Source organism: Delphinus delphis, chromosome 2, assembly GCF_949987515.2.
Source record: "Delphinus delphis chromosome 2, mDelDel1.2, whole genome shotgun sequence".
NCBI lineage: Eukaryota > Metazoa > Chordata > Mammalia > Artiodactyla > Delphinidae > Delphinus > Delphinus delphis.
In genome coordinates, this window is record NC_082684.1 from 104,260,585 (window position 1) to 104,286,692 (window position 26,108).

The 26,108-nt window shown below is 44.2% G+C and overlaps 1 long non-coding RNA gene across 1 annotated transcript; it reads left to right on the plus strand.

Annotated features, from left to right (window-relative positions):
- The first annotated feature begins 9,537 nt into the window (after positions 1–9,537).
- LOC132419718 (uncharacterized) lies at positions 9,538–11,208 on the plus strand. Its single transcript, XR_009518228.1, has 3 exons — positions 9,538–9,549; positions 9,894–10,035; positions 11,020–11,208. It is a non-coding gene; the product is annotated as an uncharacterized lncRNA (long non-coding RNA).
- Positions 11,209–26,108: the final 14,900 nt, after the last annotated feature.

Genomic DNA, 26,108 nt, shown 5'->3' on the forward strand with positions numbered 1-26,108 from the left:
TCAGAATTGCAGCCTCCAGAACTGTGAGAAAATAAATGTCTGCTGTTTAAGCCTCTCAAAAAAACAACAACAAAAAAAAAATTCAAGGGACTACCTTTATAGAAAAAATTAAACAAATATTGATGAAAAGCACTTCTTAACACTCTAAAGAGGTGGCTACCCTAAAACAAAAGCCAAAAGTATGTCGAATGGCAATAAGCTAGTAGCCCCTCTAAGCAAAGGAATAAAACAGAGATTCCCTATTTCCTTCCTTCATTCTTTTTTTAATGTGGATTTTTTCCAGTTTTATTGAGGTATAATTGGCAAATGAAATTTGTATGTATTTATGTACAACACATTGTACACCTTAAACTAACAATGATATGTCAATTATATCTCAATAAATCTGGGGGGAAAATGTATCTGATTAGATTTCCTAACTATATTTTATTCTTTTCTTCCTCCCCCCAGCAATTATTGAGCATCTACTCTGTGGAAGTAAATGAAGCCCAACCAAATGAAGAAAGCAAAGGCTATTTATTCTGAACTTGCTGTCATAAGGGAGTCAACCACCATCACTTGCATTTTGGCAGAGACTCAAAGGCAGGCAGAGAAGTGAGTAAGCTATACAGTGGGAAAACACAGAAGGCTTCAGGTGTGCCCTGATTGGAGGCTGTCGGCATGGGGGAGCTGGAGGTGGGCTAACTAGAAGCAGGGTATCCTATGTGATTGGTTAGGGGTGCATATTTGGCTTTCTCTGGTTGATCCTAAGGTGGAAACCAGGACAAAAATTAGGGGAACTCTTAGTTATTAATGTCCTGGACATTTGGGGCCAATTGTTAGAGAAGTTATTGTTTAGTTTCCTGGATTGTTGCTAGAGATAGCACTTGGTTTCCTGCAAGTCTGGCTTATAGCAGACCAGCTTCCTGGGCTAATTACTGTAGATAAAGGGTTTTGTTTCCTGGGCAGGTTGTGGGTAAAAGTTCTGTTTTTATATTTGGTCATTGTCCATGTGTACATTCAGTCTCTCAACTATGTCCCAGATGCTAGGTGCTGGGACACAAACATATATAAAAATGATGTCTGCTCTCAAAGAGTTTACTATCTAGTAGTTACCATTGTTATTAATTAATTTATAAAGTTTCTTCTAGTGCAATAAGACATGAAAAAGAAATGAGTAAAGATTAGAATAAAAGTTTACCTTATTATTTTCAGGTGGCTTAAGTGCAGTCTTTGGTACTAGCATATGGGGTAAGGCATACTTTTAGGTCAGTGGGTTGATATTTGAGGCAAGAAGTAGCTTATTTTGTCACTGAAATTATAGTATTTACAACATGACACAGACCTTCCACTTATTAGGCACACACAAGGCCAGGTGAGAACTGACCCTCGGGGGTAATTTATAATCTCTAAATACACCACAATCCCATGCACCTTAAACTGGCTCTGGGAGAGGAGCTCCATCTCATACACGGGAACAAGCAAAACATGCCACATCCAAAAGGGCAACCTACACAGGAATGAGGAACCCACAAAGATCATACCGAGGCAAACGTCTTAAAGACCTTCATCTTCACTTTTAGGATACCATTAATATGCCACAGCTGTTGGTCTAAGACACCACTCCAAGAATTGCCTTCTTGAGGCAAAGCCCTGAGGAAGGCATGGAAGGAAGGATAGTCCATTCATTTCCCTCCTGTTCCCTGAAAAATCGGTATCTCACTCCCTCCTCTGCTCAGAAAAAAAGAAGAGCTCTCTCTTAAAAGAGGAACTGGCTTTTTCTGTGAGGTATCAGATGGTGCAGATGGGAGCAGATTCTTGAGGCAGCCCGTATCTTATACAAGAAGGGACCATGTCACAACTGATCTACAACAGCATGAGCTGCCTCAGTGGTAATATGCTTTCCATCCAGGCACTGAAAACTGGGTAACCAAGCTTGCCAGGGACATGAGGGAGAATGTGGTAGACCATGTAGTAATGTCCTCAACACCCACACCCCACTGTGTAGCAGCCATATTCTATGAATGCTCCAAGGATGAGTCCTTCTTGGTCTAAGTCAACCATGACAATCATAAATCTTTGCCATGACATTTGTCTGAGCCAATCAGCTCATAGCACTCTTCAATGAGCATGTGACCCAATTCAGGTCTCTGGGCCATAAGGTGAGGCACTTCTGAAAAATAAAAAATGCTTGCTCGCCTTTTTGAAAGCACTTTAGAAAAGGACACTCTCTGATCTTCTGGAGGGCATGCTGTGCATATGTGAAGCCAGGAATTTCTGCAGCCATTTTGCCACCATAAGGGAGACCAGCTTTAGGATGAAGCTTTCCAAGAGGATGAAGTCAGAGCATAGAGATGGTAAGAAACACCATCCTTAATTTCCTCACTAAGCCACTGGATCAAACCAGCCCAACTTCTGCTCTACAAGTTACAAAAAGCAATAAATCCCTTTATTGTCTGAGCTATTTTGAGTTGGGTTTTCTATTTCTTGACCTTGAACAGAACTTATACAGAGGGAATTCCTCTTCTGGAAGAGAGACAGGCCCCGCTGACTTCTGAGGATGTTTCATTCCTCCAAACATTTCCCAGACAAGATAAACATCCCCATCAAAGACTACTGCTGAGCAAACAAGTTACATATTTAACCCTAATTTCAAGCTAAAATGCAAACCTAGACTCTAGGGGCATTAGGAATGCTTCCCCCTCAAATAAATACATATTGCATAAGGGACTGAATGGGGTCTGGGGAGCAGACAAAAGGAGGAAGAGGCTTGGCCAAGGCCTGTGATATTCAATACTTAACAATACGCTTAATTTGCCCACTTTTTGAGACTGTTATAGCAGTCCCCTATTTGCTTATAAATTTGCTTTTGTTTGGGAGCAGCAGCTCTGCTGTTTCTCAGACACATCAGCATCCCAGCCACAAATGATGATTAAGGTCTCAGAAGGCCTATGGTCTACCTTTTCCCTAAATCCCTTAAGATGACTTCCCACTTTTGTAGGCAACATCCCCACCATGTGTATTTTACACACCAGGGTGCATGCCAGAGCACTGAAACAGATTCAAAACATGTAAACTCTGGGATCCAAGATAACTTATTTCGAAATAAATAAAGACACGACTGTCCATGTGGATATTTCCCCTCTGTCTTGGCTCTTTTACCTTCTCTGGTTGAGAGGATGAGCTGAATCCTAAACCTGAATTTGAACCTAAGTGTGCTTGTTACTGTTCCAGAAACACCAGGTCATATTTCCTCCAGAGCATGGACAGAGGAGATGAGGTTTGTTGTTTCTCTTACAAGAAGGAATTCGGGGGGGCCTGTGAGAATCCTGGGGTTATTAGAGGCCTCAGCAGTCACAGTAGGGGAGGTGTCAAGAAAACTTCTGTAAACTCTGGACTTCCTAAGTCCACACTTGCAAACAGGTACCAGAGTGGGGGAGCTCGGGAGTCTCCAGAAGATTCCTCTGAGATGGGAGTGCTTCTGCAGCAAGCTGAGGAGAGGGGTTGGCAAGCCTTTATCAGGCCGCAGCCAGTGAGCCCCTTGGTTCTGTCTAAGAGGGCACAGTGTAGAGGAGATGCTCAGAACCCCTGGGATGCCAGCTTCAGTAGACGCCTTTCATTGTCCCCCAACCATGCATCCCTGCCTGACAGTCCCCGGAGGCTCTCCTTCATGCAGCCTCAGACTGGTGGGTGCTGAGACGTTTACAGAATTATTGACAGGTTGCCCCTGACACCCTAGGGAGAGGCCAGGACCCTTACTCCTGAAAGTGCATTTTCAGCTAAACCTCAGCTTCACCCCTCATCTTCCTCCCTATCTGGAATTTAGTGGCTTAGCACACTTCTAAGGTCTCGGAAGAGCCAGCCATTATTGCTGTTACGTATCTGCCCTTGCAGTTGTACCAATACAAAGCCTTTAAAGAATCCACTTCCACGTTGATGTTTTTTCCCACACATGTGGCTTTGACACCTGTCAATCATCTTCCACTCTCCTCACTCTCTCCCATAGACAGTAAATCACCAAAATGCAGCCTTGCAAAGGGGCCCAAAGACAATGGTGTGAACCAGCATCTCTCAAGGTTTCAGAGCTATTCCTACCCCCTGGCCAACTGATACCTCTGTCTCCACCTGGTGACTCTGATGAAGGAGAAGTGCAATGTGTCCTTCTATGGTACCTCAACCTGGAGTTCTGTGCCTGTTCCCTTCTCAGAAGGTCTATTCAGAGGCCATGACTTGTTCTCCTCCCCTGGCAGCTGCCATGCCCACAAGACTGCCTGCCTTTACTGCCAGCCCCCCCTCTCTGCTACAGGACCAGCTGAGTGATAAGAACTCTGAGGACCAGCTGACAAATGTGGGGAGGCAGGACCCGGTGAAAAGGGAAGGCTCTTTCTACACCTTCAGTTCCCTTGAGTGGCCATGTGATGCCTTTGGTTAACGGGCAGGGAGGACACACTGCAGAGCAGAGAGGCTGCATCCCCAGCCACAATGTAACTGTAACTAATGTGAACTCTGGAACACTGGCCAGATAGCCTCTCCCAACTACCCACATCAATGGAGGCCTACAGAGGCATGGATGATCCAGCATTGTGGATAATGGATAGAATTTCTGTGTGGTGGTAAGGTATGTTGCTGCTATGTTTGAAATTGTGTGTACCCTGGAAATTAGCTTCAGACGTCACATTGGAGCTGAGTTTTGAAGTTTCCCTGTTTCCCATTCAGGTCCTCCATTACCTCCCAGGCTAGGGAATGGAAGAAGGGAGTGGGCACTGATTCTTGTGTTTGAAGATGTCTCCACCTGTATCTAGTTAGAGGAGTTGATTTAGTACCACAAAGCCTTAAACGGAGAAAAGACTCTCCATACATGTCCTACAGGTGGGTTGTGGGGGGGGGGAGTTGATAAATAATATTCCTTTTTTTCTTTCCTAAATATGGAACCAATCGATAAATATAAGACATGTGAAGCAGATGGATAGAGATTTTAAGCCATCAGTTTTATTGTTAACAAGCTGATGAGAGAACGTGTCTTTACATTCATGGCCAAAAGGGCTTGCCAACACTCGCAGTACCTACGCCCCCTCCATATCACCCCTGGACAGACCTTGGGAGCCCAGGCAGGGACAATTCAGGTCAGTAACGGACACATCCTCCCCGAGGATGGCAGCCTGGTACCTGTCCCAGGTGAGAGGGAAGGAGAGTAACAGGCTGCTGATAGATCAGCTCCTCCAAATGGGGAAATGTAAACCAGTGTATGTCAGCTCTTTTCTAATCAGATAACTCACTGCACTCCCATGAAGAGAGTCAGGAGTGAGACTAGAGGTGAGGAGTGTCCCTCACTGATGTAAGTCCCTGCACCTGAAAACATGTGAAAGCCAGGTTTGCCCTGTAAGCTGATATCCCTCCTCCCACAGAGAATCATTATGGCTCTTCCAATAAGAGCTGTTAACATGGTGAAAGTCAGGAGAGTCTGTAGTCGAATGCTATCATCTGGCATCCTATATGGGTACGACAAGCCACAGGCAGAAGAGCTGCAGTTACTCACGGCACTACTGGATGCAGAGCTCGCCTCTTTCCTTTCATACCTTTCAGGTCCAAGGTCTTTACTCGGGGACCATGGCCTGGGGCAGCTATGGGTTGAACCTGGGTGGGGATCCTAGAGAGGGCCTGTGTCTATGAGTGTCTGCCTAGCAACCTCTCACAACATTTCACGAAACATGCAGAGAACCGTTTGACACGCACCGCCTTCTGCCTGGATCCTGCCTGTCCCTGCCCCTTGCATAATTTACTCCTCTGCATCCTATGGTCTGAGCTGATTAGCTCACTGGTCACTTTCTCAGGAAGGCTCTCTCCTAACACCCTCACCCCCACTCCTCAAGTCTTTACTGTCTACTCTCAAAGAACTATGTTCCTTTCCTTTGGAGCATTTATTCGGGACGTGCTTTTGTGTCTGTTGGTGTGATTCTTTGGTCAATTTCTGTCAGCCCCAATAGACTATCAGCTTCGGGAGGATGGAGACTGTGTCTGGTTTTGCCTCCTCCTGTATCCTTAGCACAGTGGCTGGTACATAGAAGGAGTTCAAATATTTGTGGAAGAGTCGAATAAATGAAGAAGTGAATGATTTTACTACCACACCGGAGAACAAAGATTAAAACCAAGGTAATCCACTCTCCCCGTCTGTTAACACATGGCAAGACTGAAAGGAATCACATGGAGAAGCCATCAAGAACCTGAGCTCTCAAGGCGCTACTGGGAGTCTAATCGCACTTTTCAGTCATTATTAGTAGTGTGACCTTAAGCAAATTACATAACTTGGCTTCGGTTTCTTTTCCTGTTAACAGAGGATAATAAGAGGGCCCATGTTATAAAGTTGTTGTGAGGATGAAACCACATGTAAAGTGGCTAAAACAGTGCCCAGCACTCAGTATATACTGGCGATGATTATTCCTCAAGGAGGGAAGGTTGGTGGGTGGGTTGAAGTTGAGAAAGATCCAATAGAACGTATGTTCTCTTCAGATAGAAGGTGAGGTTATCTGCTGGTGATGGGGTAAAGGATGAAGCAGATGCAGGTTTGAAATGGCTATTACAAGACTGGGAAAGGGAGGTGACTGCAAGGCAAAGTTGAGGGCCCAGCTAAGGCGGAAAACTGAATTTAGAGCAGCACCAACCAGCGGAATTGAATAATTTCCCAAGCAGCTCTCAGCAGCCAGAGAGGAGGAGCAGGAAGAGGGGAGGGTTGGAATGATCCAGAATTAAAAGCAGGGCAGGGCTTCCCTGGTGGCGCAGTGGTTGAGAGTCCGCCTGCCGATGCAGGGGATACGGGTTCGTGCCCCGGTCCGGGAAGATCCCACATCCCAGATGCCGCGGAGCAGCTGGGCCCGTGAGCCATGGCCGCTGAGCCTGCATGTCCGGAGCCTGCGTGTCCGGAGCCTGTGCTCCGCAACGGGAGACGCCACAACAGTGAGAGGCCCGCGTACCACAGCAGGGCAGAGGCAGGATATTAGCAAGGAACAGGACCTGCTACATGCAAGAATTTATGATAAAGGTGACATTTCAAATAAGAGAGTGAAAAATTATTCAATAAACAATAGTGGGACTATTGGGTAACTCTTTTGGGAAAAGACAAAATCAGATTGTTGCCTAATATAACATATCAAAATAAACTATAAATAATTAGAGTTGAAGGTGGAAGGAAGTAAGGAAAGAAGGAAGAAAACAAAGTAAACTATAGGTGACAGTTTTTACAACCTTGGCAAGGGGAAGGCTTTTCCAAACCCAACAACCAAATCAGAAGTGATAAATTAAAAGATTAATATGACTAGAGAAAATGTAAAGCCTCTATGCCAGAAAATTAATTCTTAGAGTTCAAACTGGGGAAAATATTTGCAATGTAATGAGCAAAAAAGTATTTGCGATTCAGTCAATATTATGACATAGTGTGAGTGTGTTTCGTGTTTGGTAATTGCAATCATTGTTGCTTTTGTTGTGGTCATCCATTTACAATGCTTGGTGTCAGTTGATTTCTCTCTTGTAAAAATAAAATACAGTGTGTGTGTGTGTGAAAAAAAAAAGTATTTGCGATTCAATATATAAAAGTATCCTTTCCAATCCATAAGAGATGAAGGCAGTAACAGAAAAACAAAGGACTTGCATAGACATTCACCAAAGGAGAAATGCAAATGGTTAATAAACATATGAAAAATCAAGAAAGTATTCATCAAAGCAATCATATGTTAGATCTTTAGGGACAAGATAGCATGTGCAATCGATAATGTTAATTGGCCAAAATGTTTTGAAAAAAAATAAGTTAGGTTTTTACCTATGTTAGATAGACTAAATGCAAGAGGAATTAAAGATTTAAATGTAGTGAAAAAAATTTAAAAATGAATGGGAATAGGAAATTATATATTTATATTCTTGATAAGGAGAAAACCTTTCTTGATGTAATACCAAAGCTGACAATTTTGACTTAAGTAAACATTTAAAACTCCTAAAAAGAAAGCTTAAAGCTAAAGGACAAGCAGGAATGAAGTCTTCATAACATGATAAGCAAGGGGCTAATAATATTATATCAAGAGCTCTTGAAAATTAATGAGAAAAAGCTGAACATACCAAGTGGAAAACACCAATACCGAATTTGGGTGAGGTTGTGGGGAAATAGGCATTCTCATGCTTTGTAGGTGTGAGTGTAAATTGAAACGACCTTCTGGAAGGCAGTTTGCCAATGTGTATCAAAGCCTTAAAAATGTGCACACTGTTTGACCAACCACTACCTTCCTAGGAATCTATCCGAAGAAACTCATTATGTATGTGTACATAGTTTTGTTTATAGTGCCATTCATCACAGCTTCCTTTTATGGCTAACAGTTGTAAGCCACCTTAATGTCCAATAGAAGAACTGATTAAATAATTTTGGGCAGAACCTACAGATGTGAAGAGATTCATGATATACTTTTAAGCGGATAAAGTAAATTACACACAACTAATGAGACCCTACTGTATAACACAAGGAGCTCTACTCAGTGCTCTGCGGTGCCCTAAACGGGAAGGAAATCTAAAAAAGAGGCAATACATGTATCCGTACGGCTGAGTCACTTTGCTGTACAGCAGAAACTAACACAACATTGTAAAGCAACTATACTCCAATAAAAATTAATGAAAAAATAAAAATAAATTACAAACAATATGTGTAATATATAAAGAGTCATCGCCTCTGGGGATAAGCTTACAAGTCATTTTTATTTTCCCTTGGTGGCTTCTCTATATTGTCCAAATTTTCTTCATAACCAAATACTGATTTGTAATCAGAAGACAGTAAATGTTACTTTACTGGGGGACAAATGAGAAATAAGGGGGATAAAATATCGTATTCTTAAATATTCCAGTTCTCTCAGATCTCTCAACCCTGTGGATACAAATGGGGACACATCAGCAAAAATCATTCCGGTTTCAGTGTCTCCTGACCCATCTCGAGCCATCTTCCTGGCTCCCTCAAAGCCTCGGCATGTTATTTCTTAGAGGAGGAGGAAGAGTATCACAGGTGCTCTCCATCTTGAGCTCCATCCCCTCCTTCAGGTGCGCTGCTGTGAAGCCACTTGAGGGCGCCTGGGACTGTGACAGTGTGACCAAAGGGACCTGCCCAGGCAGGATGCATGCCCCAGGATGCGATCTCCTGGAACTCCAAATAGCAAGTCGGAGTGCGGCCCAGGGTGCCTGGTATCTTCACACGCCAAGCCCCTGCCAGAGTAAGAAGTCCTCCTCTCCCATTCTGGTCACATTTTGAACTTGGGCCCCATTATCCCCCAGAATCCCTCCACTACCCCCACCCCTACCCCGCCTCTTGAAAACACTCCCTCTGCTCCTGCCTTCAGCCCTTCCCTTAATGAACCTCGCACAGAGTCCTGATCCAGTCCCATCAGAGCCTGCTGTTTCTGAGACACATTGTCCTCCCTCCCTCCTCCCTTACCAGAAATGATAGGGCAAATAAGCCCTAGGAAAAGTCACACGATTCTCCCAGCTTTAACAGTGGATAGAGGTTTACTGTGTTCCTGCCACGTGCAGAGCGTGTTGGAAATGAGTGTGAGCACACACCCAGGTTCTTCCACCCCCTGGCTTGCATCCTAGCAGGGAGGGGTTTGTGTCACCATCATCTGATTAGGGAGAGACAGATTTTTGTGGTGAATACCCACTTTCTTAGCCTAAGATTCACCTGATAATTGCATCTTCTAATGCTGTCGGGCTTTGGTTATGTGCAGTCTCCTCACTTCAAGGAAGCTGTGCACTCCTCTTTGTGGCCCCCAGGGTACCTTGTTGCTAACAGGTCTGAGTTTCCCCAGAGATCCCTGCACCAACTCTGCCAAGCACTGGAAAGGTGAAACCAAGATGGGACCCAGTACTCAGGAAAGCTGCCTTGTCTGCTGCAGAGAACACCCACCACCGAACACGCTCGCCCACACGGCTTCGCTTTCTGCCACGGATGGTGAAACCTGTCCCATGTCTGCGGTGGGGATGAAGCCTGAAGGGCGGGGCCTGGCACTGCCTGGTAATGAATGCCGCAGGTATTTGGTGAGTCTGGGAGCCCATGGATGGGTGGAGGGTGGGGACAGTCTCCGGTCAGTATTTAAGTGACAGGAAATTCCTATTGGTAGGATGACCTCATGCTGACGGTGCTGGGGAGCGCCTGCCCCAGGCACAGTCTGGGAAAGGCAGCGTCCTGTCCCGGGATGCCACTGCCAGAGGGGTCCTCAGAGGAGGGCACAGGGAGCGCCTTCAGAGTCGGAGGCTTAAGCCATTTGCAGATTCCAGAGCCTGGATACAGCACAGTCAGGTCCTGCTAGCCCAACTCCTTGCTGTATCCCCTCGTGTTGGGTTTTTTGGGCCCTCCCACGGGTGTCTAGGAAAACCCGGACACCACACCACAGCGGGGAGAAGGTTGCACCCGAGGTGGCTCTAATTAGACCAGAGGGCTGGGCACGCGCCTGTCGAGTGACAGCTGGAGGACCCTGGGCAAGTGTCCGTAACCAAGACTCACTCCCAACCTTCGCCCAGGACCGGTCATTCCTTGTAACTCTGGAATCAGTGATCAGGACCCACCCAGCGTACAAACTTCCCTTTGGAGACAAGATGGGCCAGAGGGAGAAGGAGTGGATAGCGGCTGGGACCAGGGCCGAGGGCAGGGTTGCACACTTTGGGCAAGTGACTCAGCCTGGGACGCACCATCAGTAGCAGAATCCAGGGCTGAGGGCTTTGAAATCGTCCTGGGGAGGCCAGGGGCTCCTGCGAGAGGCAGTAGCATCTCGAGCTTGCCCTCCAGGCCACAGGTGGCATGGGTAGTGTGTGATCCTCAGTGCTCAAGGGCAGAGGTCCACTGCAGTGAGCCTCTCCCTCCCCCCACCTCCAGCAGAGCAGACAAGGCCCCCGGGCACCAGGCAGCATGGGTGCGCTGGGCGGTGTGGAGGAGCAAAGAGCCGTCCTTTCTCTCTTTAAGCTTAAGGGGTCATAGGGACTTCCCTGGTGGTCCCGTGGTAAAGAATCCATCTTGCAATGCAGGGGACACTGGTTGGATCCCTGGTCAGAGAACTAAGATCCCACAAGCCGCGGGGCCACTAATCCCGGGCGCCTCAAGGAGAGAGCCTGCACACCCTGGAGCCCACGCTGCAACTAGAGAGCAGCCCGTGCGCTGCAACAAAAGATCCCACATGCCGCCACTAAGACCTGGGGCAGCCAGAAAAAGAAAAAATAAAGAAATAAATTAAATTTTTTTTAAAAAAGGTAATGAACTTTAAAAAAAAAAGGGGGTGGAGCGGGGGTCATATACCTTGTGTGGGCTTCATTCCTTGTCTGTGATTTCTCCTGATGTGTGCTGTGAATGAACCCACAGTCAGACTGGAGACCGATGAACAGATTGATGGAATGACTGTCGTAGCTGCCTCTCCAGGTCTGGAGGGGTCCAGAAGCAGCCTCCCACCTCATCCAGTCCTTGACCCAGAGGTCAGGAGCACTTTCCCACCCCCAGCGTGGAGGAAGGAGGGGATGGGTGAGCTCCAGAACCTGAGGGGCTCTTCTTCACCCAGAAGAGGGGAAGTGAAGGCCACCTGGCACAGTAGTAAAGGTAGTAAAAGCACTCTCGCTTGCCCTCCCAAGGAACTCAGCTCAGAACTTAACAGTCACAGAAAAATGGGACATGGAGCATCATGTGTCCCAGACTATGGAAGGAGCCCTGTGGAGGGCGACGTTTCAGCAGAGGCTTTGGCGGGAGGGGACTTTCAAGCCTGCAGACTGTTCAGTACCCGCTCTTATTTATGGTTCTTGAGCTGTTTAGCCTGAGTGATAAGCATAGGAGATATAACTCTTAGAAGATACAAGAACATTTGACAAGGAACACCTATGAAGTGCCCCAGCCTTGAGGAAAAAGAGGGAAAGAAACGGGGACTGGAAACCTGGGCAAAGTGCCTGGAGAAAGCACTTGCCTGCACCCCTAGAATGTCAGCTTCCCAAGGGCGGGGATTTTTTTTGTCTGCTTTGCTCACCACTGTGTCTCCAGCAACTAAAATAGTGCCTGACACATAGAAGACACACAATAGATATCTGTTGAATGAATAATGCAAGGGGGTAAACCCCAAACCTGCCACTGCTCACCTCATAGCAGAGTAACCACTTTGCTGGGAACCAGTCCCTGGTTCAGCCCTGCTCTCTGCTGGGTGTCAATCCTCATTCCCTCAGTCAATAAAACTCTACTGGTGACTTCCACGCAACAGGAATGGCAGGTGTTGGGGAGGACATTGTGAATCAGATAGAATCTCTCCCCTCTGGGCACTCCCAGTCGGGGGTGGGGGGAAACAGACAGGAGACAGATGTCATCAGCAGGTGGCTGTGTGGGGAGAGGAAGTGTGTGCATCACAGGGCGGACACAAGTGACAGGGCTGGGTGAGCCCAAGAAGACTGCACCCAGTGCTTGGGAGTAGGACTTTGAGTTCCAGGCAGATCCAGGCTTGAATCCCAGCTCCACCCTGGTCTAACACTGGGCAAGTTACTTAACCTAAGTTTTCATTTCTTATCTACCAAATGGACATGATTTCCTCCTCATAGTTTTGTGTGAGGATGGAAATTGAAATAGTTCCTGTTAACTGCTCAGCCCAGGGCCAGATTCTTCATACATGCTACTGATGGTATTATTATTATTCTTAAGGTATTTAAGAGGAGGTGACATTTGAGCTGGGGCTTAAAGGAGGACAAGAAAAAAAAAAAAAAGAGCAGCTCTAGATGAGAATGAGTGAAGTTATGGTAACTGAGTTTGTCTCTAGAGGGTAGGAGAGCCAGGAGAACTGCATTCATGGCCTCTCTTTGCCCTAGGAAGGAAACAGAAAATATCTGATGAGAAGAGTAGGATGGGGTTTGAGTGGGAAGTGGGAGACATTTGGAATAGCTGCCTTTGGGATGGGAGAGGAACCTAACAGGGAAAAGTATAAGAGTTGATGGGATCTGTCAAAAAATCCAGTTATAAGGCTGAAAATCTAATATTTTAATGGGTCAATCAACAACGTTCTGGCCAGGAGTGAGAACCAAGGAGGCAAATAATGGGGCTGGACTGAAATTGGAGCTGGTCAGGAGGTGCTGGAGAAGGGGACAGGACTAAGAGACAGAGAGAACTCCTGAGTGTGTTGTTTAAAGAGACTGACCAGTGATTCCAGGACCTGGCACAGAGCCTACCATGTAGAAGTCATCCCATAAATATCCACTGAATTCATGAAGGAAGGAAGGAATACATGAAACGAACCTATGTTCTAGTTTAGCAAAGAAAACAATTGAAGACAGATGTAGGAGCCTCTGGTCATTGCCTTCTAAACCTATTTAACTACTGATAAAAGGACCTACTGTATCCTTGACCTCAGGGCAAGCATCATGACTGGCCTACACTGTTTAGAGTAATCCTGTTCTCCTTTGTTTTGGCCAATGAGATATACAGGAACTCTGGACCACAGCCCTTCACAGTCAAAAGACATGGCTTTCTGTCTCTGCCCCTTTCTATCCTGGGCCACTGGTGACAAAATATGACATCTGGAGCTGCAGCAGCCCTGCTGCACCCCAGGGAGATAATCAATGGACAAAAAGCCAACACACTGAGGATGGGAGAGTACAAAAACAGGCAGAGGCCGGGTCTTCAATGGACTGGCTGAGCTGCTGTGCCAGTCCTGTGCCAGTCCTGGAACCACTTAACTCCAGACTTCTTGTTAAGTGAACAGTAAATGCCACTGTGGATTAAGCCATTTGTGGTTTACTCTTTCTTTCAGCTGAACACATCCTAACTGACACAATGGGTAGATCCACCATTTGCACAATTCACATTGTGGTCTATGTGGAAGCACCCCAGGAATTCTACAGAGCGGCCTCTTGTCAACTGCAGAGGGCTGGTAGCCTGGGAAAGGGGTCTGAAGGTCTTGAGGACTTTGCAAAGTGGGTTTCTAGGATGTGAAAAGACAAAAAGACAACACTTCAAGCTCCTAGGTTCCCAGGATGCTCTTCCCAGGGGACTTTACCACCTCCACTCCTGTGTTTCCATCCCTCACTGACCACCTACAGGTTCTAAACCTCAGCCAGCAGGAATTCAGGAAGCCAATCCTCCCAGCCCCCGCCCCTGATCCCTTTGCCTAGAGCCTGGGGTCTTCACTGGTGCTTCTCTTGGAGTCTCCATCCCTTGGCTTTGGGGAGGCACCCCTTTGACATCCTCTTCCACATGGAGAAGGGGAGGTATAGCCCGTGCATAATGAACTCCCCTTAAGGCCAGCAACCTTCTTGTGGATTCTCCTCTTGTGAGGCGGGGGAGTAGGTGGGTCTATGGAAGCAAGATTTGTCCTTGCACCTCCCAGCAAGCTTTGCAGATAGTGGCCACTCCTGCTGGAAGACCCCTGGATTCTCGCAAGATTGAGTAGCTTACTGACTTAACTGCAATTCCAAGCCAACAGGAAAATCCCTCTCTCATCCTGTTACTGCCTTGATTATTCATCCTCTATCCCTGTGGGTATATATTCAAATCCACACTGGCTACGTGTTCAGCCTTTTCTCCCTGCTAGATTGGAAATCTTGCAAGTTGGAGGTGCAACTACACTACAAGTACCTGGAGCCAAATTTATCTTCTATATACATTTGCCTTGGGTCCCTTAATCCTACTTTAGAAAACTGATGCCCTGCTGATCACTGTAGCCCAACTTTTGGACTACTGCTGACTGTGTGTGTGTAGGATGGAAAAGTACTTTTTGATTGTCTTAACTTTATGAAGGACTAAACTCTCCAGAGACCTAGACCAGCCCGGATGAATAATGTGGTTCCAGCAGAAGCAACTGAAATCCTAACCACAGAGTAATTCTCCTAAGAGCTCCCGGATCTCACTCATTCCTTTCCTGTAGCATGTAGAAAGCTACTTTGTTGGCACAGACTGGCTGACCATTGCATCATCGAGACCCAGCACAGTGACGGGCAGCCACTAGGTCCTCAATAAATACATAAAGAATGTATGAATATTGATATCAAGCTTATTTATCAGGGTCAGATTTTGTGGTTAAAATATTAAAATTCCTTGCTTTTCCTAGAGAATATATTAATGACAGCTAATAGTGTTATGGATAGTGCAAGCTTTGACTAAGGTAAAAATTAATTATTTAAGTCCATATAAAGAACTACAAGCAAGTCAAGTAGAGCAGGAACTGAAACGCATCTTAAGGACATTTAAGATGGAGGTCAGTGGCGACCTGGGGGGAGGGCAGTTTCAGCAGATTGGTGAGAGGAAAGGTCAGATCGCTGAGGTCTGAATGAGGAAACAGAAACGGAGAGAATACAGGATAGACATTTCTTTGAAGAAGCTTCGTCGTGAAGAGAGAAAGAGAAGAAGATTTCTTAAAAGTGCATCCAGCATTTTTCTACTACCCACTTTCCCCTCTGCCCCCCTCTCTGGCACCTGAAACAACAGAAATAAAATCAGCTTATCAAAGTACACCCTGAAAAAAGCACCCTGAGCCAAGCTCCTCACATGAACCTCATGTCTAGAGCTTCAAGGGCTAGATGTTTGGCTAGGAGTCATGACTCCAGAACTACTGTGAGAAAGAGGGTGTCTTGGGTGCCTGCTTCAGAGGTGTCTTATTACACATTGTCTGGGCTATTCCTGAGAAACCCCTTCATTGCTTGAAGAAAAGCCTATGGAGTTTCTATAAAATTCATAAACTTACTCTGTTTTTCATTTTAAAATCCAGAGGGATTCCATATGGGAAGGAACAGTTTGGGGATTCCTTCCCAATTGGCCACAGGTGTGCCCTAGTTCCTACCACCCCGCCCTGCCCCCATCTCCCCAGCAACAGGAGTGGAGACATGGGGGAGGATTCTCTCTGGCCTCCCAGCCATCAGTGTGCTGAATATTCTGAGTGTGTCTGCACTTCTGGCTGAAAAGAGGCTGCCAGGTGGGCAGGGATGCCAGGAGTCTGGGCTCTGGTCCTGGGGCAGCAGCATGCCTGCCAGGTGGAAACTTAGCATCTCCTAAGACCAAATACACAGGTACCTCCCAGAAGAAGGGGACGTGAGCACACTTTTGATCCCTCTAAGCCACACCTTCACTGGATTTTTGTATGGCTGTGGGCCATGCAGTTCTGCTTTAGTTCCACAATGAACCAGGCTGAGGGTAGCCCAGATCAGCTGTGTTGACCTGAAGACTTTTTCCCTCCACTTGTTTCACTTCTGTCCTTCAAGCTAAAGTTTCCTGGTCTTTGGATCAATGGCTACCTGTCAGAAGTATGTCTGGCAGTGAAAGCCACTCATAACATCTCCAATTAGAAGTATATATTTTTAAAGTCTCTAGTTGGTTAAATACTAATATGGAAGAGACACAAAGAACACACTGCTAAGTGGACCCTCACTACTGGATATGTGAGATTTAATAGATTCATCATTTAAATCATTAAGTGCTCACCAAAATATGCCAAGTAGTGACAATTATCTTAGCCAGTCACTTTTCCTAATTCTTCCTGTCTGAATCCTTCCTGGAACAGCCCAGCTCTGAGCCTACAGAGTCCTCTGCTGTGACTTCATCCTTGTGCTGAGAGATGGTGTAATAAAGTGGTCTTAAGATGCAGGTAGACCTGGGCTGAGTCCAAGCTCTGACACCCCAGAATAGGTGTCCTTGGAAATCACTCCCCTCTCTGAGGTACAGTTACCTCACAAGGGCAATGGAGATGACAGCATCTAGCTCTAGGCGTCAGCTAGATGAAGTGAGATACCATCCACCAGGCACCTACCACAGTGCCTAGCATTTCAACAAGGGTGCTAAGTGGATGCGATTTCTCTCTAAGATGGAAGGGGCTCAGTCGGAGCTGCTGGACCACACACGAGGTAGGCTCAGGCGCACTTCTGCATTTGTGAGGCAGAGACAGCAGAATGGTACCACATAGGGCAGACGCATGGTTCTTGGATGTGAGCAGCCAGCAGCTCCTCTCTGCTGGATCTCTGTGTGGTTTGCAAAGGGGTGAGACAGACAGCGAGGCTCGGTAGGGGGAGAGTTGCAAGTGCTGTGCCTCTAGCCACTGAAGAAACTACACCTCAATTCGAAAGAACTGTCTGGAATGTAAAAAGGTCAGGAACTTCGGAGGGAAGGCAGTCATGTCATTTTGGAATTTATGCAATTGAAGCAAGGGCAGACTGGGTGGGGTAACGAGGCTTTGGAGACAGACAGAACTAGGCTGGCATCCCAGCATGACCACTTATCAGCAGAAAGCCATGGCAGGCCAGTTTCCTCATAGGGGAGGGTGGATAGTAAGACTCATCTTACAGAATCACTGTGAGATAGTGCAGATGGACACCTCACTCAGAACACCCATCATGATCAGACAACATTAGGTCATGAATCTCTTAGGTCAGGAAAGCAAATGCCAAACACTTTGGAGAGAACATGGCTTAAACCATGGTTTTTACCTAAAAGGAACTATTTCTTCAAAAAAGGAAATCTTGAACATTTTGAACAATCCACATGAACACAAAATGGGGAGCTACATGGGAAGTTCACTCATTAGCTCAGTTGTTGAAAGCCCATGTACCTTAGATGGAAGGAGGTCACCTATCCAGGGAGAAATTGAATAGCCTTCATTTCTGCTTCTTTACCACCACCCCCATCTTCAAGGCAAACTCACCCCCACCTTGCCTCTCCATCCAACTGCCATTCCATCTCTTCTTATCTTGCTCAGTGATGCTTATTCAGCATCTACACTTGCTGTCTACACATCCCACCACTTAGCTCCTCCTCAATCACCTATGATTGGCCACCCCCACTCCAACGAGACTGCCCTTGCCAGTATCACACAGGGACCCTCTAATTGCTTCATTCAGCAACCTCCTCATAATTCTTACCTTCCCTGGCCTGGGTACCATTTCCATTCAGTTTAGAAAACATTTATTTATACCTGCTCTATTTGGGCACAAAAAATGCTATGGCAGCCATGAATGCTAGTCAACCACTTCCTCTTAAAATTCTCTCTCTTTTTTTTTTTTTGGCTTGTATAATACTTTTCTTTCTTCCTCCTATATTGTTTGCTGGCTCATCTTCTCCAGTCACTGTTTTCTGACCTGTACTTGGAAAGACACTGATGAAAGAAACTGAAGATGACACAATCAGATGGAAAGATTTGGATTGGAAGAATTAATATTGTTAAAATGATCATACTACCCAAGACAATCTACAGAGTCAATGCAATCTCTATCAAAATGCCAATGGCATTTTTCACAGAACTAGAACAAATATTTTTAAATTTGTATAGAAACACAAAAGACCCCAAAGAGCCAAAGCAATCTTGAGAAAAACAGAGCTGGAGGAATCATACGTCCTGACTTCAGACTATACTACAAAGCTATAGTAATCTAAACAGTATGGTACTGGCACAAAAACAGACACAAATATCAATGAAAGAGAATAGAGAGCCCAGAAATAAACCCACGCATTTATGGTCAATTAATCCACAACAAATGAGGCAAGAATATACAATGGAGAGAACACAGTATCTTCAATAAGTGATGTTGGGAAAACTGGACAGTTACATGTAAAAGAATGAAATTAGAACATTCTCTAACACCATATTCAAGAATAAACTCAAAATGGATTAAAGACCTAAATGTAGGACTTGAAACCATAAAACTCCTAGAGGAAAACATAGGCAGAACATTCTTTGATATAAATCATAGAAATATTTTTTTATCTGTCTCCTAGAGTAAAGGGAATAAAGGAAAAATAAACAAATGGGACCTAATTAAATGTAAAAGCTTTTGCACAGCAAAGGAAATCATCAACGAAGCCAAAAGACAACCTACTAAATGGGAGAAAATATTTGCAAGTGATATGACCTATAAAGGGTTAATATCCAACATATATAAATGGCTCATACAACTCAACACCAAAAAAATAAGCAACCCAATTTTTTAAATGGGCAGAAGAACTGAATAGACATTTTTCCAAAGAGGAAATGCACATGGCCAACAGGCACATGAAAAAGGTGCTCAGTATTGTTAATCATCAGGGAAATGCAAATCAAAACCACAATGAGCTACCACCTTACACCTGTCAGAATGGCCATCATCAAAAAGAACACAAATAACAAATGTTGGCGAGGATGCAGAGAAAAAGGAACCCTCGTACCCTGTTGGTAGGAAAATGTAAATTGGTGCAGCCACTATGGAAAACAGTATGAAGGTTTCTCAAAAAACTAAAAATAGAACTACAATATGACCCAGCAATTCCACTCCTGGGTATACATCCAAAAAAACCCAAAAACACTAATTCAAAAAGATACGTGTACCCCAGTGTTCATATCAGCATTATACAATTGCCAATATATGGAAGTAACCTAAGTGTTCATCAACAGATGAACGGATAAAGATGTGGTACATATATACACAACGGAATACTACTCAGCCAGAAAAAGAATGAAATTTTGCCATTTGCAACAATATGGATGGACTTCAAGGGCATTATGTTAAATGAAATAAATCAGACAAAGACAAATACTGTATGATATCACTTATATGTGGAATCTAAAAAATACAACAAACTAGTGAATATAACAAAAAAAGAAGTAGACTCACAGATATGGAAAACAAACTAGAGGTTACCAGTGGGGAGAAGGAAGTGGGGGAGGGGCAATATAGCGGTGGGAGAGTAAGAGGTACAAACTATTAGGTATAAAATAAGCTACAAGAATATATTGTATAACATAGGGAATATAGCGAATATTTTATAGTAACTATAAATGGAGTATAACCTTTAAAAATTGTGAATCACTATATTGTACTATATTGTAACTTATATAATACTGTACATCAACTATACTCCCATTTTAAATTTTTTTAAAAAAATAAATAAATGGGGTTCCTTCTTGACTCCCTTCTCATTGCAATTGACAGGCTCTTTCCCAGAGATCTAATGATCAAATCCAGCTCCAATCTCTCTTCTCAGCTATTAATCCTCTTTTCCTGCTTCCAACTGAAATTTTCAATGGAGAGTTACAGGAAGCTCAGATCCCACCTGTGCAAAGCAGACCTGTTTCATATGGCCTGGGAGCTCCCCCCACCCACACTGGACCAGCACCATCAAGTTGCTCCCAGCCTCCCCATCCTTCTTTCTGTCCCTCCTTATCAGCTCCCTCCTGCCCAGGGCTTTCACCTCCTGGGCTCACTGTCTGGAACATGCTTCCTCCCTCTTAATCTGGTCCCTACTGTCCAATCTCTCAGGCCCCCAAATCATCCATTACATTGTTAGAAATGCAGATTTCTTGCAACCCACCTCGGATATCCCGAATCAGAATCTTGGGGGAAATGTCCTGGAATTGTACATTTTTATGAAGCTCCCAAGTGTTTATGATGCACTCTCAAGTTGAGGGTCAAGTTGAGAAGGGCCAAAGAAAGAGAGGATATATTCTAGACACATTACAAGCGATAGTTGGCAGGATTTAATGATCATCTGGATATGGAACGTGAGGCAGAAGGAAGAAAGAAGAACCCTTTGGAATTTGAAACCCGGAGAATGAAGTACCAGTAAGTGAACTATAGGAGCCCTGAACAGATTTTTGTGGGTAAGGTATTTCACTCCACTGTTACAGCTTCAGTTTAACATGCTAAGGAGACCCCAACAGGAAATGAATAAATGCATTGCTGAGGTCTTTTCTGAAATTCATTATTTGCTTAAATTCAAAACTAGCTTTTATTCTTTTCCTCTACCTAATGTTGAAACCCAAGTTGGAAACCCAAATGAAGGGATAATACAAATGATTTTGAAGTAGATGGGTCTGTGTCAGTGTTGACTAACGAAAGGGAAAAGTATTTGGAGTTAAATTAAAGCATGAGCTGAAAAAGAAGCTGCTTAATTAGAGAAGGAGATGTGCTGATACATTTGAGCTCTATTTTCTAAAACAATTATCCTAATTTACGTTTTTGAATTGCAAAGGAAATAGTTACTCCTGAACTCCCACCTTCCACTTGCCAAAAATATTTAAGCCTTCTTGGAGAGTCTTTTGAAAATGGTCTCTTTTATTGGCACAGTTGTTTATTTGTATTTTAAAATACAATGACAATGTATTCAGTTCTCCACAGAATCGATGCTGTGATCATTGACATGCAAGATTAAGTTAATGAGAGAAAAAGTGTTTCCTAATTGTTCAAACTGTAAAGTTAATTCACTGAAATTCATATTAGTTGTCTTAACATGGCCTAGCAATGTAGAAAATTATAACTCAATCCAAGTTTTGCAGTTCCTAAAGAGAATTAGGGATGAACAAATAGTAACTGAACCGCTGACAATTAGAGATAATTCTATTGTACATAAGGAGCCAATGTAGAGTGTTTTATATTAACATTTGTATTTCAGGACCCATACGTTTATAGATATGAAAGTATTTAAATTTGCTGTCACATTCCTTTATGGCCTTAAATCAGCAAAGCCCCATTTTCTGCCATGACTGGAACCAAATGTTATTTTCTAAAGAAAAGAGCTGCGGGATCAGGGAAGTGTCAGGCAATTCATCAGGAGGAAGGAGGACAAGATGCCAAGACAAGCCCTTGATGCGTTAGGGCATATTAGATACTTAACCCATTCCATAAAATAGAAAGGCTTTTTTTTTTTTTTAATGGAGAAAACATCTCTGAAGTCAGGCTTTCTTCTCAGTATAAAGAGCATTTGGGGTCCTAAATTATAATTTAACAGCTAGAGATAGAATGACCTTTAGAGCTAGTGATCTAATGCAGCACCTTCCTTTGCAGATGAGAGTGTGGGATGGGGAGCCCTGAAACCTGGTCAATGGCAGAGCTAGGAGCACTTCCCAGGCTCCCAGGTCCCTCCCTGAGGTGAGGCCACCACCTGGAGCCTTCCACATCTGTGCATACTTTTAAACTAAACAAAAGCACTGTTTCTAATTCACCAGGTTTCTAATGGACACCACCATAATTGACTTTACCATGTGCCCAAATTCTGGAATAAAATATAGATGGGACATTACACTCAATCTAAAATTAATGTTTTTACTATGGAGAACAGTATGAAGGTTCCTTACACAAGTAAAAATAGAGCTACCATATAATACATGCACCCCAGTGTTCATTGCAGCACTGTTTACAATAGCCAAGACATGGAAGCAACCTAAATGTCCATTGACAGAGGAATGGATAAGGAAGATGTGGTACATATATACAATGGAATATTACTCAGCCATAAAAAAGAATGAATTAATGCTATTTGCAGCAACATGGATGGACCTAGAGATTGCCATACTGAGTGAAGTAAGTCAGACATAGAAACAGAAATATCGCTTATATGATACATCACTTATATGTGGAATCTAAAAAGAAATGATACAAGTGAACTTATTTACAAAACAGAAACAGACTCACAGACTTAGAGAATGAACTTATGGTTACCAGGGGGATGAGTGGGGGAGAGGGATAGTTAGGGAGTTTGGGATTGACATGTACACACTATATTTAAAATGGATAACCAACAAGGACCTACTGTATAGCACAGGAAACCCTGCTCAATGTTCTGTAACAACCTAAATGGGAAAAGAATTTGAAAAACAATAGATACAGGTACATGTATAATTGAATCACTTTGCTATACACCTGAAACTAACACAACACTGTTAATCAACTATACTCCAATATAAAATAAAAAGTTTTTTAAAAATAAAATAAAACTAATGTTTTTAAGTTAAAACAATTATCTCAGTATGGAGCAATTTTCATTTGGAAAATTTCTGTTGTGTATGTGGGTGTGGGTATATGGTGTCGTCATAACAGAGGTTTTGTTCAATTCAGTAAAGAAATATGAAGGACCTGCTGGGTGTAGGTCCCATTTTAGAGATAATGGAAGAAGGCAGAGGAATGTTATGGAACCAGCCTTCAAGGAGCACAACGTCTAACCAGAAGACAGACAACCAAATACATAACACAGTGGGTTAAGTATAGGATAGAGGGGGATGGTGTGCTGGAGCCAGCTGGCAAGAGCCTTCTTGTTAGCAAGTACGCATCTTGTCCCAGCTCAGCTTTCAGCATCTTCACATTGATAGCCTGAAACTGACCAATGCTATAAAATCAGGGTTCTGGAGAGCCCATGGTTAAACACTTATCACTGCAACACTGGATAGAAGGTATCACAGAAAAGATGTGTTTTGGAGGATGAATAGGAATTTGAGGGAGATCCTTGGGTGAAAGAGGGTCAGGGGGAAGAAAAAAGTAGTCCAGCCAGAAGAAATACATATATAGGGGCATCGCTTGTTTAGGAAATATTGATACAAGTGGGTCAGTGGCTCTCAAACCTTAATGTGCACCAGTTTCACCTGTAGAGCATGTTCAAACAACTTGTTGCTGGGCTCTGACCCCAGAATTTCTGATTTAATAAACCTGAGGTAAGGCCCAAAGATTTGCATTTCTAACCAGTTCTCAGGCAATGTTAATGCTGCTGGTCCAGAACAGAGGCAGATGATGGAACACCCTGCGCACGCAAAAAAAACTTGGATTTTTCTCTAGTTCTTCACCTGTCAAAATGCGATCTGGGGGCAGCAGCATCAGCATTAACTGCGAGCTTGTTCTAAAGGCAGATTCTCAGGCCACCATTTCAGACCTGTTGAACCAGAATCTTCAGTATAACAAAATCATATTGATTCATATGCATATAAATTCGATAAGCACTGCTCTACATAGCCCACTGATTCTCAATCCTGGCCCTAAATTGAATCACTTGGGGAGCTTTCCAAAAATACTTATGCCCAGGGCTTCCCTGGTGGCGCAGTGGTTGAGAGTCCGCCTGCCAATGCAGGGGACACGGGTTCGTGTCCTGGTCCGGGAAGATCCCACATGCTGCGGAGCGGCTGGGCCCGTGAGCCCTGGCCGCTGAGCCTGCGCGTCCAGAGCCTGTGCTCCGCAACGGGAGAGGCCACAACAGTGAGAGGCCCGCGTACCGCAAAAAAAAAAAAAAACTTATGCCCAGGCCCTACCTCCAGAGACTTTGATCTAATTGATTTAGGATCTGGTCTGGGCACGGGTATCGTTTAAAAGCTCCCTAGGGTATTCTAATGTGCAGCCATGGCTGTGAACCAATGCTCTAGCCATAACCCTCAGGTGGGAGAAGGGTTCCTTGTCAGGGCAGCTGTTGTGAATATTCCATGATGAAAGTTTGAAAGAGCAGCCAAAAGGTGCAAAGTCATCACTAACTGCTGAGAATGTAACTGGGGAAGGGACAGACAGGTCACCCTCTTTCATGCCTCTCCCTACTCGCCCCACAAACCTCAGTCTCTTTTTCACTCCTCTCTTCCTTTTGCTGAGCTTTGACCTATTCTGTCTTCCTTCCTCTTTCTTACTCCCTTAACGATATATAATATTAATTAACATAAAAAAATGAGCATATCATTTCAGTATGCAAAGTGCTTTAACATATATAATCTCATTAGATGATATGAAAAGGAGAGTGTTTTAAAACCGTAGTCTTTATCTAATAAGGTTGCCTGGCCTTGATCTGTCGTTTAAATAACAGGTGAATTGAATGGTTTGGATTTTACTCTCTCTAAAACGAATACTAACTATAAATTGAAATGCTTTGTATTTGCATATGGCCCTTGACTGACACACCCCCCCACACACACACCCCTTAGAACTTGACCCTAAACAGGGAAGTGAGTTTCTCACCTTATTGCATGGGACACACCTATGCAGCGTGTATTCTGAGAGCACACTTAGCATGTACATATTAGATTCTGTAGTCTTCTCGGACAGTTTGGCCATTCCAAACGGCTTTGCCATCTAATAAAAGCCATTAGCTCTGAACTTCAAAAGCATTAGGCTAAGTGAAAGAAGCCAGACATTAAAGACCACCTATTGTAAAATTCTATTTGTATGAAATGCCTAGAAAAGGCAAATCTATAGAGACAGGAGGTAAATTAGCAGTTACCTGGGGGCTGGCAGGGGTGGGGGCAGAAGTAACTGCAAAAGAGCATTGAGGGGTTTTTTTTGGGGAGAGGGGGTGGCAATAGAAATGTTCTAAAATTAGATCACGGCTACAGTTGCACAATTCTATAAATATACCCAAAACTACTGAACTGTCCTGGCAAAATGGATGAATTCCACGATATGTAAATTATACTTCAATAAAGCTACTTAAAAAAAAAACAACAAAGCATTAGCATTAAGTATTTCTCCACCTTAAAATAAGTTTTTCCACCCTCATCCTCCTCTAATACTATTCAGTGAAGAGGAGGGAGCAAAACGGTTTTAATGCAGACTAACTGATTTAAGAAAAAATATATATTTACATTGCCCACTGTTTGATAGCATTTTTATTTGCCTCAAAGTACTGTTAGGCTTGGCACGGCAAGGAAAGGACGGGAAAGACAAAAAGGAGGAAAGTTTAAAAAGAAAAGAAATAAAAGCTATGTTACGTTGTTAAAAATAGCTGTCTGGGAAGCTTCTGGCCGGCAGGGGAAAGCAGAGCTGCGGGAAAGGGTTAACCCCGCGGGCGCCGACATCTGGCAGGAGCGAGGGCGTTGGCAGAGCCTGGTCCGCCCGTACCAGTCTGTACAGGGGAGCTGTCCCGCCCGCTGATTTATCATCCCCTAATGTCACGGGGATGGGATGTTGAAATTGCGGCTAGAATGTGAAATACGAAAAACATGAAGATTATGATTTAGCGTCTGGGGAAGATCAGCGTTAGCCTTTGGAGAACAGCTCGTAAATGGGAGACATCCTTGGCAATCGCCTGTGGTTTTCAAGACTCCAACTCTCAAGGAAAGCAAGCTCAGGAATTGGGCCGCCGGAGTGTGCTTCTGTTAGAGCAGACAGAGGCAGAGATGGAATTAAGAACAAAGCCACTTTTGTGCCGACATGGAGATGGTGCCGGTGCTCACCAGGAGAACCAAAGTAAATTTTAATTAAACAGAGACCTGATGTTGAAGGATAAATAAGACAATGTGGGGTGTAAACAGCTTAAATCGGTGATTTGAATGACACCTGCGGGTGTCTAGACATGAGGTGCATCCCGATAATTTGTAGTCTCAGAAAAGATACAGATGAGTAGGACGATATCCCCAAATTTTGCTCATTAAAAGTAATAATAGCTTGAATTTTTAGGAGGTGCT